This window comes from Oreochromis aureus, linkage group 18, assembly GCF_013358895.1.
Source record: "Oreochromis aureus strain Israel breed Guangdong linkage group 18, ZZ_aureus, whole genome shotgun sequence".
NCBI classification, from domain to species: domain Eukaryota; kingdom Metazoa; phylum Chordata; class Actinopteri; order Cichliformes; family Cichlidae; genus Oreochromis; species Oreochromis aureus.
The window spans coordinates 664,123-675,523 of NC_052959.1; positions in this window are offsets into that span (position 1 = coordinate 664,123).

Consider the following 11,401-nt stretch of genomic DNA (forward strand, 5'->3'; position numbering starts at 1 on the left):
CCTGTCTCTGTATGGCTATGTCCCATGTGTCCCACGTGTTACCCCTCAGTTTATACATTGTCTCTGTTTTCCTCAGTCCTGGCTCAGACTGTCTGTTCACCTACCCATGTCTCCATGTTCCTACTGTTCTAGTTTACCCAGTGTTGTCCCAGTTTACGTATTAGTTTCTCATTCAGTTTAGTTTTCTTATTTCTATACTGTTTGCCAATCAGCCAACAGCTGCCTTTTATTGAACTTCATTCATGTTGTAGGCATTTGGGTCGGTCCTCACTCTCCACTCCACACAGTCTGCCGCCCGCAGATCGTGACAAGCTAAATGAGCTAAATGAGATCTCCTGGGATCTCCACCCTCTACAGGACCAACCTAAAAGAATCAAGCACCGGCAAGTGCTTGATCGGCAGAATCATCTGGCAAGTGCTTCCTCCTATTACAGGCTGGAGGTGAGGGTAGGCCATCATGTAGTCCCGCAGCCTTGCCGGTTCTCCTTTGATTCTCCAGAACTGGTAGTGTCTCCAGCCTACTCTGAAACACAGAAAAATAAGATAAGATAAGATAAGATAAGATAAGATAAGATAAGATAAGATAACCTTTATTAATCCCACACGTGGGAAATGCTTTCATATGTTCCACAGTTTGATCATTTTTGATTTTTTCATCCTGTGGACAACAATGTGCATGAATGCAGATTTATTGCTAAATAAATCAACTTTTGTAAGGTTAATTTATTGAATACATCCAGCTCCAGCCCCCTATGATCCTGAACTGGATAAGCAGTTAAGAAAAAGTGCATGCCCCAAACAGCATGAAGTGTACTTGTAAGATGGGGAAATATTGCTTGTTAATTACACTGTAGTTTCAAATAATATACATTGAAATTCCACATAATTACACAAAAATTATACCCTCAGTTCCAAACCATGTTATAAAGCGTTACCTTTTTTTAAATAGCCATTTGTTTTTTGAATGTGTTTTCTTACAGGTGCAACGGGTGGTGGTCCATTATGTTTTTCATTTTGTGCTCTTTGATTCTTATCTTTTTATCTTACACAGTACACTGTAGCAAACATCGCCCTCTTCCAACATTTTTCAGATGTATTACTGCCATCAATTTTAAAATATAACAATAAGAAAAATACATATATTATTTTCTTGAATTGACGCATTTTTGCAATTCAAGCATTTGATATGTTGTACATGTTCTATTGTGAATAAAATATTGGCTTGTGAGATTTGAAATCGTTTGCAATGTCTTAAGCAGCACCCCATGTTTATTGGAATTAGCTTTAGCCCTGCAACAGACAGGCGACCTGTCCAGGTTCCAGGTTCTACCCTGTCTCTTGGCCTGTGGCAGCTGGGATAGGCTCCAGCTCCCTCTGACCCTGATTAGGATGGATGGGTGGTTGTCATGGTCTAGGTGACAATCAGCAAGGCAGTATTTAAGACCAGCGTCGATATCCCCTCTTCGCCAGTCCATCTGCTAAGCTCTCGTTAGTAACAAGCTGCCTATGTCTCATGCTCTTGTTTCTATGTCATACTTACCCTGTTCTCCTTCATAAACTAAGCAACTTAGGACTCAGCAGCTCACTGTGCAGCTGGATACTGGACTTCCTGAGCAACAGACCCCAGAACGTAAGAATGGGAGAGCACACCTCCTCCACCCTCATTCTGAATGTGGGTGTCCCACAGGGTGTGTCCTCAGTCCCTCTTATACTCACTTTTCACCCATGACTGTTCACCAATCCACACCAGTAACACCATTATAAAATTTGCTGATGACACCACTGTCATAGGACTGATCGACAACAACGATGATTCTGCCTACAGAGAGGAGGTTCAGCATCTGAAGCAATGGTGTGACGACAACAACCTGCATCTGAACACAGCCAAGACCAAGGAGATGGTAATCGACTTCAGAAGAACAAAGCGATCTGAGCACTCTACCCTCTACATTGATGGGGAGGAGGTAGAAAGGGTAGAAAGCTTTAAGTTCCTCGGAGTCCACATCTCGGCTGACCTTACCTGGTCCACAAACATCTCCCACCAGGTAGGGAAAGCACAACAAAGGCTGTACTTCCTCAGGAAACTACGTCAGGCCCAATTACCCCAAAGACTAAACTTCTACCGCTCCACCATTGAGAGCCTTCTGACTTACTGCTGCACACTCTGGTTCAACTGCTGCACTGCGGAGGACAAGAGGAAACTGCAGCGGGTGGTGAGGGCAGCAGAGCGGGCAATCGGCACTTCACTAACCCCCCTCAGAGACATTTATACTGGCAGACTTCAGCAGAAAGCCAGCATCATCATCAAAGACCCCTCGCACCCTGGACACTCACTTTTTTCCCCCCTTCCCTCTGGTAAACGCTACAGGTCCATCAGGTCGAAGACAAACAGACTCAACAGAAGTTTTTACCCACAGGCTGTCAAACATGGCCTACCTCCACCCTGATTGGAGGATAACTGCACCGCCGACACTCATGGACATTACACCTTATTTATAAATCGTATTTCTGTTCATACTTCAATGCAACCAACACCCTTACCTCTTTAAACTGTATTTATTATAACCTTATTCAGTATAGTTCCAAGGAACACGTTATTCATGTCACAATGAGGCCATTGTGACATGCTTCCTCTTGTCTCAGTCCTCTGTTGTTCCTCTGGTGTTAATTATATGTGGATTTGGGTCCTCCACATCAGCGGTCCCCAACCTTTTTTGCGCCACGGCCACAGTACCAGTCCATGGCCCGGGGGTTGGGGACCGCTGCTCCACATTACACTCGGTCTGCTCATCCCACAGACCTTGACAGGTTATCATATTCAGCCTAAGCCAGAGGTTCCCAAAGTGTGGGGCCGCCCCCTGGGGGGGGCACAGAGCCATTGCAGGGGGGGCACGGTATGAAAAGAAAAAAAAAAAAAAAAGAAAGCTTGGACACTGCTAGCATCATGGACAGGTTTATGACGGGGCTCCCACACAAACGCAAAGCAGGAGATGAAGCATCGCCAAATATGTTTCCAAACCAACTTCCTTCCAAGCCAAAGACAGGAAAATATGGTGAAGCATATCTTCCCTTTGGCTTCACCTGCACAAGTGCCGAGGTAGGTCTCCCTGCAAAATTAGTTTCCCTGTGTCGGGAGCAGCGCTGGGCTCTCCAAATCACGGACAAACAGGATCCCACATTCTTGATCTTTAGTTCACAAACACTTCTTGTAATAACTAACTACTCCTGACATTTTGGACATGTTAGCTCTTTATGCAGTAAAGTTACAGTGGGATACAAATAATATCAGGCTGATCCTGTCGTAATTAGTTCCCCCGGTTCAAATCACGGACAAACAGTATCCCACAGCTGTTTATGTGTTTGAACCCATTTTGCACAGAGAGGCATTTTTTTTTAAATGTATTGACAGCAATGTTGAATATTATTACACAGGAAAAAAAAACAACTATATGTAAAATAATTACACCGTGACGCCTCTGCCTTTCTAAATGCAGGGACAGTAACTGCGTGTAAAACCTGCAGATAGATTAACAGTATTTTGTCTCTATCTGCCATTCTGCAATTCATCTCATGTAAACAATAACGTGGCGCACAGCGTGACGTGAAAAGAGGCACATACCTTTGACGTTGCGTGACGAACTCTGTAATCCTCGTCCACACGTAAACGCAATAAAGGAGTTTTAAATAATCTCCGTTTTCGGTGAATCGCAACGCCGTTTACGTGTTGACGAAAAGCCCAAACGCATAGAAACAGCTGAGTTTTCAAAAATACCCTTGTAATCAAATCAAATCACTTTTATTGTCACTTCACATGTGCAGGTACACTGGTACAGTACATGCGAGTGAAATTCTTGTGTGCGAGCTTCTCAAGCAACAGAGTTGTGCAAAAATACAATAACGTAAAACAAGCAAAAATATAAGAATGGCTAAATCTGAAAGTAATAAATATATGTACAATATATAAGAGTATATGCATTACTGGATGTGTATACTAACTATGTTTTTCTACGTGTGTGTGTGTGTGTGTGTGAGTGTGTATATACATATTTTACAAATGAAATAGAGTAGACAATAAAATAAGATATATAAAATATAAAATATACAGAGGTTGGTATGTGCAAAACAGTGGCATTAATGTACAGTATGGAGTGCATAATGTTGAAGTTCCAGTAGTGAGGGTGAGGTGTCTATGAAGTGTTCAGCAGTCTGATGGCCTGGTGGAAAAAGCTGTCTCTCAGTCTGCTGGTACGGGACCGGATGCTGCAGAACCTCCTTCCTGATGGAAGTAGTCTGAAGAGTTTATGGCTGGGGTGACTGGAGTCCTTGATGATCCTCCCGCTTTCCTCAGGCACCGCTTCCTGTAGATGTCTTGGAGGAGGAAGCTCACCTCAATTATCCGTTCAGCACACCGCACTACTCTCTGGAGAGCTTTGCGGTTGTAAGCGGTGCTGTTGCCGTACCAGGTGGTGATGCATCCAGTGAGGATGCTCTCAATGGCACAGCGATAGAAGGTCCTGAGGATGCGGGGGCTCATGCCGAATCTTTTCAGTCTCCTGAGAAAGAAGAGGCGCTGCTGCGCCTTCTTCACTGTTTTGTTTATGTGTACTGACCATGTGAGATCCTCAGCCAGATGTACACCAAGGAAGCGGAAGCTGCTCACTCTCTCCACAGCGGCGCCGTTGATGGTGATGGGGGTGTGTACTTCCCTGCACCTCCGGAAGTCCACTATCAGCTCCTTTGTCTTTGCGACGTTGAGGGTGAGATGGTTGTCTTGACACCAGTGGGTCAGGGCGCTGACCTCTTCCCTGTAGGCCGTCTCATCACCGTTGGTGATAAGACCCACCACTGTAGTGTCATCCGCAAACTTCACAATGATGTTGGAGTTTCTAGTGGCCGTGCAGTCGTAGGTGTAGAGTGAGTACAGGAGAGGGCTCAGTACACACCCCTGTGTAGCACCAGTGTTCAGTGTGATGGGGGATGAGGTGATGCTGCCCAGTCTGACCACTTGGCGTCTGTCAGACAGGAAGTTAAGGATCCAGCTGCAGAGGGAGCTGCTCAGTCCTAGATCCTGCAGTTTCCTGTCCAGCTTCGAGGGAACGATGGTGTTGAATGCTGAGCTGTAATCTACAAACAGCATTCTCACATACGTGTCTCTCTTCTCCAGGTGTGACAGGGCAGCATGGAGTGTCAGGGCTATGGCATCATCAGTGGACCTGTTGTGGCGGTATGCGAACTGTAGAGGGTCCAGTGAGTCGGGTAGTGCAGAGCAGATGAAGTCCCTGACCAGCTTCTCAAGCATTTGCTCACGATGGGGTCAGGGCTACAGGTCGCCAGTCGTTCAATGAGGAGATGGTGGAGGATTTGGGTACAGGGACGATGGTGGCCATTTTGAAGCAGGCTGGGACTACAGACAGAGAGAGGGAAAGGTTGAAGATGTGTGTAAACACTCCAGCCAGCTGAGCCGCGCATGACTTGAGGACGCGGCCGGGAATCCCGTCCGGACCAGTAGCTTTGCGTGCGTTCACCCTCCTGAAGCATTTCCGCACATCCTCCTCAGACACAGTGTGCGGCGCTGGCGTCATCGCGCGTGCGCACACTGTCCGGTCTCATGGTGTTCGCTGTGTCGAATCTAGCGTAGAATACGTTTAGATCCTCACACAGAGAGGCCGTGGTCTGCGGTGTGCTGCCTGATGTAGGTGTGGATGCAGCGTAAAAGAGTTAGTAGTTTATTTTATTACTACCTGTAATTTATTGCTGTTTACTTGTATTTGCTTAGTTGTTTACTAAATGTTTGAGGTGTGAAATAAACCGCAATGGAGCAAAATAGGGGGGCGCGAACATTTTTCTTGTAAAACAAAGGGGGGCCTGGCAAAAAAAGTTTGGGAACCACTGGCCTAAGCTAAGCTAAAGACAATGAAAAAACCCCACAAAGACTACCAGAGGTACAGAAAAACCAAGAGACCTTGAAAGGGTTAAGGACATTGTAATAATGTCACTGAGTGTACAATAGATTCAAGGGTGTGTGTGTGTGTGTGTGTGTGTGTGTGTGTGTGTGTGTGTGTGTGTTCATGAATGAGAAAATCTGTTCCACAGTAAATCTGTTATCCCCACAGATGGTTCCTGATGAGCTACAGACAACAGCCCAAAAAAAGCCAAGGACAGTACACATCAATCTGAACTTCATGACACACACACACACACACACACACATACACACACACATACACACACATTGTCTTTATTAGAATTATTAGAGCTGTAACACTGTTAAATGTGACAAATGTTTTACTTAAATTATTAGTTTTGTTAATTTTAAATACCTTACATCAAATTCATGTTCATTTTGACAATATTTGGGCCGGAGAATTGTAGAAAATATGCACTCAACATCATCCTAGAAAAGATCAGAGTTACAGTGTTCCAAAAACTGTCCATCACCACTGACGGCACTGCTGTTGTACAACCTGGAGACAACCCTTGTTAAGCTGATGTTATTAGCAGTTTTCTATTGAAAGATTTCTCAATTCTTCTTGGGTGTCAGCCAGCTACTCTACTGCAAATCTACTACTTTAAAGTTAGTCCAGACTTCTGGTGTTTGTCCAGTCACCTGGTATCATGAAATTTTCCATTAAAGGCATGACAATTTATTTGTTTGAACATAGAAGAACAAAGTTTTTGCTTAAAGCATGTCATTTTGCACCCTGAACAATGCCCTAACCTCTACCTTCACCTTATCCTTAACCGTTTTTTAACACACAAAGATCTTGCATGCGTTGACATGACACAGAATGTGTTATGTCAATGATGTGTTATCTTGTTTTCACTACACTGGCTCCTTTACACAACTCATATCCAGAACCTTTGATTTCCTTTAAAAAGAATAGGATCATTTCCGAACTGGGCAAAACAGTAAATTCTACTGCAAACATGGCACTCTGGTTGTCACTCAATCTGTTCTTTAAGCGATGATGTATGAACCCTGCTTCCAGGTCCAAACTAATCTTCATTTATTAAGGCTGTTGTGTTTTTAATGTGTTTTAATGCTCAGCCCAGCCCATGCAGCAGTATATTAATGACTAACCTGGTATTGTGGATGGATTATCTCAGTTGTTCTCCTGACTGAAGTTTGGTCCGTTTACAGCATCCTGCCATGCGATTGCATTTGTCCCTAACCATCGGGAACCCTCACGTTAACTTTTATCCAGTGGAAAAAAGTTAGCGTTCATCCTCCAGCTTCACTGTGTTTATGTAACCCAGTGTTAATTTAGTTATTTGATATTGTGTGATATTCATTATATATGTATGTATCTATATTGGGTGTTCTGTTATAAAATGTTGTGCAATGATTTTGAGTTTTTTTATTGCTATTGATTTGCAGCTGCTTTACGACAGTCGACTTGGGTAGTACACTCTAGCGGGAGGGACTACGAGCTCACGTGGCTTGTAGCTGTGCCGGAGAGCAATCTCGGGTGAGCTACCAGGGAATATTTACATCTGCAGTAGCCTTAAAAGACTATTGGTCGTTCTTCTGCCAGTGGAGGAGGAGACTATTTTTCTTCCGGTTGCAGAAGAGGCCTCATTGTTGTGTTGACTCGCTGGTACTTAAGGGATTGGCAGCTGCCATCTTTCCTCCGGACCTCGAGTATTGTTTTCTCATTAACAAAGACTATACAAAGACATTTTCTTTATTGCCACATAGACCCTGATCACGGACTGAGGAGGTTGAAGTTTTACAACCCCAGGACTGAGAAAATACTGTCTCAGTAATATATTCAAATATATTGATGCAATTTTTTTTTCTCTTTTCTTCTTCTCTTTGTTTACATTGCATTCCAAGGGACTGTAAGTTGTTCAGGTTGTAAACATTTGCACCTAGAGTTAGTTAAGTTTCTATTGATGTATCAGTGTCAAGCTGATGTCTAAGAGGATATGTCAGGAAATGTTAAGGATGTATGCACTCCAGTCCATCAATTCTTTAAAGTATTGGACACCGATGGTAAACTGCCATCAGATCCTAAATAAATTGTCCTCTGTTGTTATCCACATTCTTCCGATCATTCTTTGGTGAGTGGACATATTGGTTACATTTATGTTATGTTAGCATACCTGTGTCGCTAGCCATCACGTAGCACATCATTATATAGCAGCTAGCCCAACTTCAGTAACCCTACAAACGACACTGCTGTTTAGTTTTCTGTCTTCATTTATGTTGGAAGTGATAGCAGAGCTGTACGATTTAATTTCTTCATAAATCTCTCAGTCAGAACATGCTATATCATGTTTAGGTGGAAGCTAGCGAGCTAACTTCCTGCTAACTTCTAACTCTGTTAAATTTAATAAACTCTGTTTTCATGGATGCCTGGATGTTAAACTTAATTGTTACACCTGGTAAAGCAGCAACGCTGATCATTTTATTAAAGATAAAAGAATTTACACAGTTTTAACTCTCAGTGATGCTGCAGTGTTCGTTTGACTTTGGGCCCAGAAACAGCTAATGACATCAGACTTAAAGACCAGTTAGGGCAGTAGACTTCCTGGCTAATAATAATACTACAGACCAATACAGCAAGAAAAAGAGTAGGACTCATTACAGAAAGAAAAGACCATAAATACCAATCCTTAAACAATTAACATTATATTACAAATCAAATATAATAACATTTGCAGTGGCCACTGCAAATAGGCAGATTGTGGATTTAAACCCAGGACCTTGTTGCTGTGAGGCAACAGCACCACGCTACTGAGCTGTCAAGCCAGGATTCACAAAAGTAGGAAAGTTATGTTTTCAAGGTTTGATGCAGAATTTTTGTCCTTGACATGTTAAACCACAGTAAATAGCGATAGCATACATGTGGTGTGTGTGTGTGGTTGTCTGCCTCTTATAACTCCAGTGATTTTCCTGCAGTTTGAAATCCTGTGTGATCTTGTGAATTTTGTGAATCCAGCAACTAACCACTCTTTCTAGATTGTATCATGTCATCTCAACAAGAACAAATAAAGTTGCTGAATTTCATACAGATCCTACATGATTTAATTATGTTCACCATAGAAACATGAAATTATTTTGTTCAAATTACAAGTTAGACTTTTGTAAATGTAACAACCACCTAATTTCTTTTTTGGAATGTACAGCTGTGAGTCAAAGCAGGTACATGAGTCATTTTAAGTCTTAACAGTATCCAAATTGAGTTATTTGAGTCATCATTGAGTATCATGAGCTGATTTGCTGCCATTGTTTGATCCAAACATGCCACAATCTGAGGAAACGCACATTTAACAGCCGTTTCTTTCGACATGGTGAATGCTAAATGGACAGATTCTTATACTCTACCTGAGCACTCAGAGCACCTCATTCATCCATTCACAAGCACATATTCTAACATACACACGCATTCATAGTCCGATGTATGGATCAAGGAGTAACTTGGGGTTGGTATCATGCCCGAGGATATTTGGCATGCAGACTGGAGCAGCCAGGGTTCGAACCACTGACCTCCGGATTTAGATAGGACCTGCTCCACCATTGTTGTTGTTATCATTACTATTGCTACACAGTTGTTTTAGACAAACAGCTACAAGATAAAGTTTGAACTCTTAATGATGGATATGTTGACTTGCAGTTGAACTTGGTGTTGGCCAAGTAATCCCATCCCACACCCACAGCAGTGAGAGAGAGAGCCAATGAACAAACAGGACAGAGGGTGAACATTTGCTGATTTTAAGGAACTCTAACCTTTTGGTTTGTTTCTTCTTCTCCACTTATTGTTTTGTTCAATTTATTTCAATCATGTAAATGATGGTTGAAATAAAAGAAGGTCATTTCAGAAAAAGAAAAAAGAAACCATGCAGAATGAGGATATTAATGTTGTCATTCATGCAGTTGTCATCTTTCAGCTTAGAATCACATGGACACAATGCCAAACCACTGTTTTCTGATTCAGTCAGATTACTTTGGTTAGGTGATGTATGACCATGGTCTCTGTATGATTCACTTTAACACAATTACCTGTTGGTGCCATTTACTTGGTGCTCAGAGGGGGGACCGAAAAAATGACCTGAATCCAGTGCACATGACGCTGCTTTGTATGAACACAGAGCACACTGAGGAAGGATGAGCAACAGGGTGTTGTTATAAAGACAGACAGGATGTGACCTGCAGGAAGAGGAAGTGGTCAAGGTGACTGGGGATAGAGGCTCATCCAGATGTTCTGAACTGATAGGAGAGCTCCATTATGATACAAATAAGCAGCCGCACAACTGCGAGTAACTGTACAAGTGTAAATACATCTAACAACAAATTAGACCAAATAGCTGAGGTGGGATTTGTACTGGCTGCTGAGCGTGTCAGAGATCATTTCACTATAGTGGAAGTCACTACTTCTGTCTAAGAATTACTATGGCATAGTTCTGGTACTATGAATATTTTAAAAATATTTTAATTAGTTTAGTTGTAATGCAAATCCAATGCTTTTGGTCAACTGCTTATTTTTTGTTTTCTGCGCTCAAGGCTTACATTACTTTAAATACTTTTAGCAGTACTTTACTCCTGCTAATACTTTAATACTTAAAGCACCAAGCTTCACACTGAATTGGTATAACCTTGTGTCAACAGAGAAAGTTGTATATGATAGTATAGCACAATTACAGGAAAAGATTAGAGTTGGTTATGAGAGGGGAACTTACATAAGGATGTTTCATAAGCTATGGATATAAAAAATCAAATGGACGTTCAGGTGCATGGACGGTGTTGAGTCTTTGGTTGGATTTAGAATAATTCATATGTTGTCTCTGTGACTAGAAGAATATGCCACGTCAGAATACTTATCGTATTCATAAAAATATTATGACCATTTCCTGAATTCTTTGGCAAATAAATTTCTAGTATATCTGACTCCAGCTATAAAATGTTTACTGGCTCCTTTATTGTTTTGATGTTTTCTGCATTGTGTCTTAATTGTAACTTCTATATTACAAAGCTTAAAAACAGAGTTAGGAAAAGCATCCTTCAGATGCTGTTAGTGTGGTAACTTTGGCCACACGTCTGTCTCTCTGTGTCTGTCTGTCATGCTGCAAATGTCTATATGAGTACACATCATACAGCTAGTAATAATAATAACAAAAGTAGCATTATTATTATTATTATTGTTGTTGTTATTACTACTATTGATAGTAAAAATCACACAGTTAAGGAAATGTTTGTTTACTTTTTTCTACTATGTAAACATGGTTACACAGCACAATCACGTTGCTTGGTGTTGAGTTTTAGGAGCTTAATAAAAAAAAGGCATTATTCTGGAAATGCCCAGGCCCAAGGACTGGACTGAAAATGAGTTAAAAAGCACCGAACATCCAAGGAAGATTTTGGAAAACCTTTAGAGAGCCAGTAGAACTACTGTCCAAG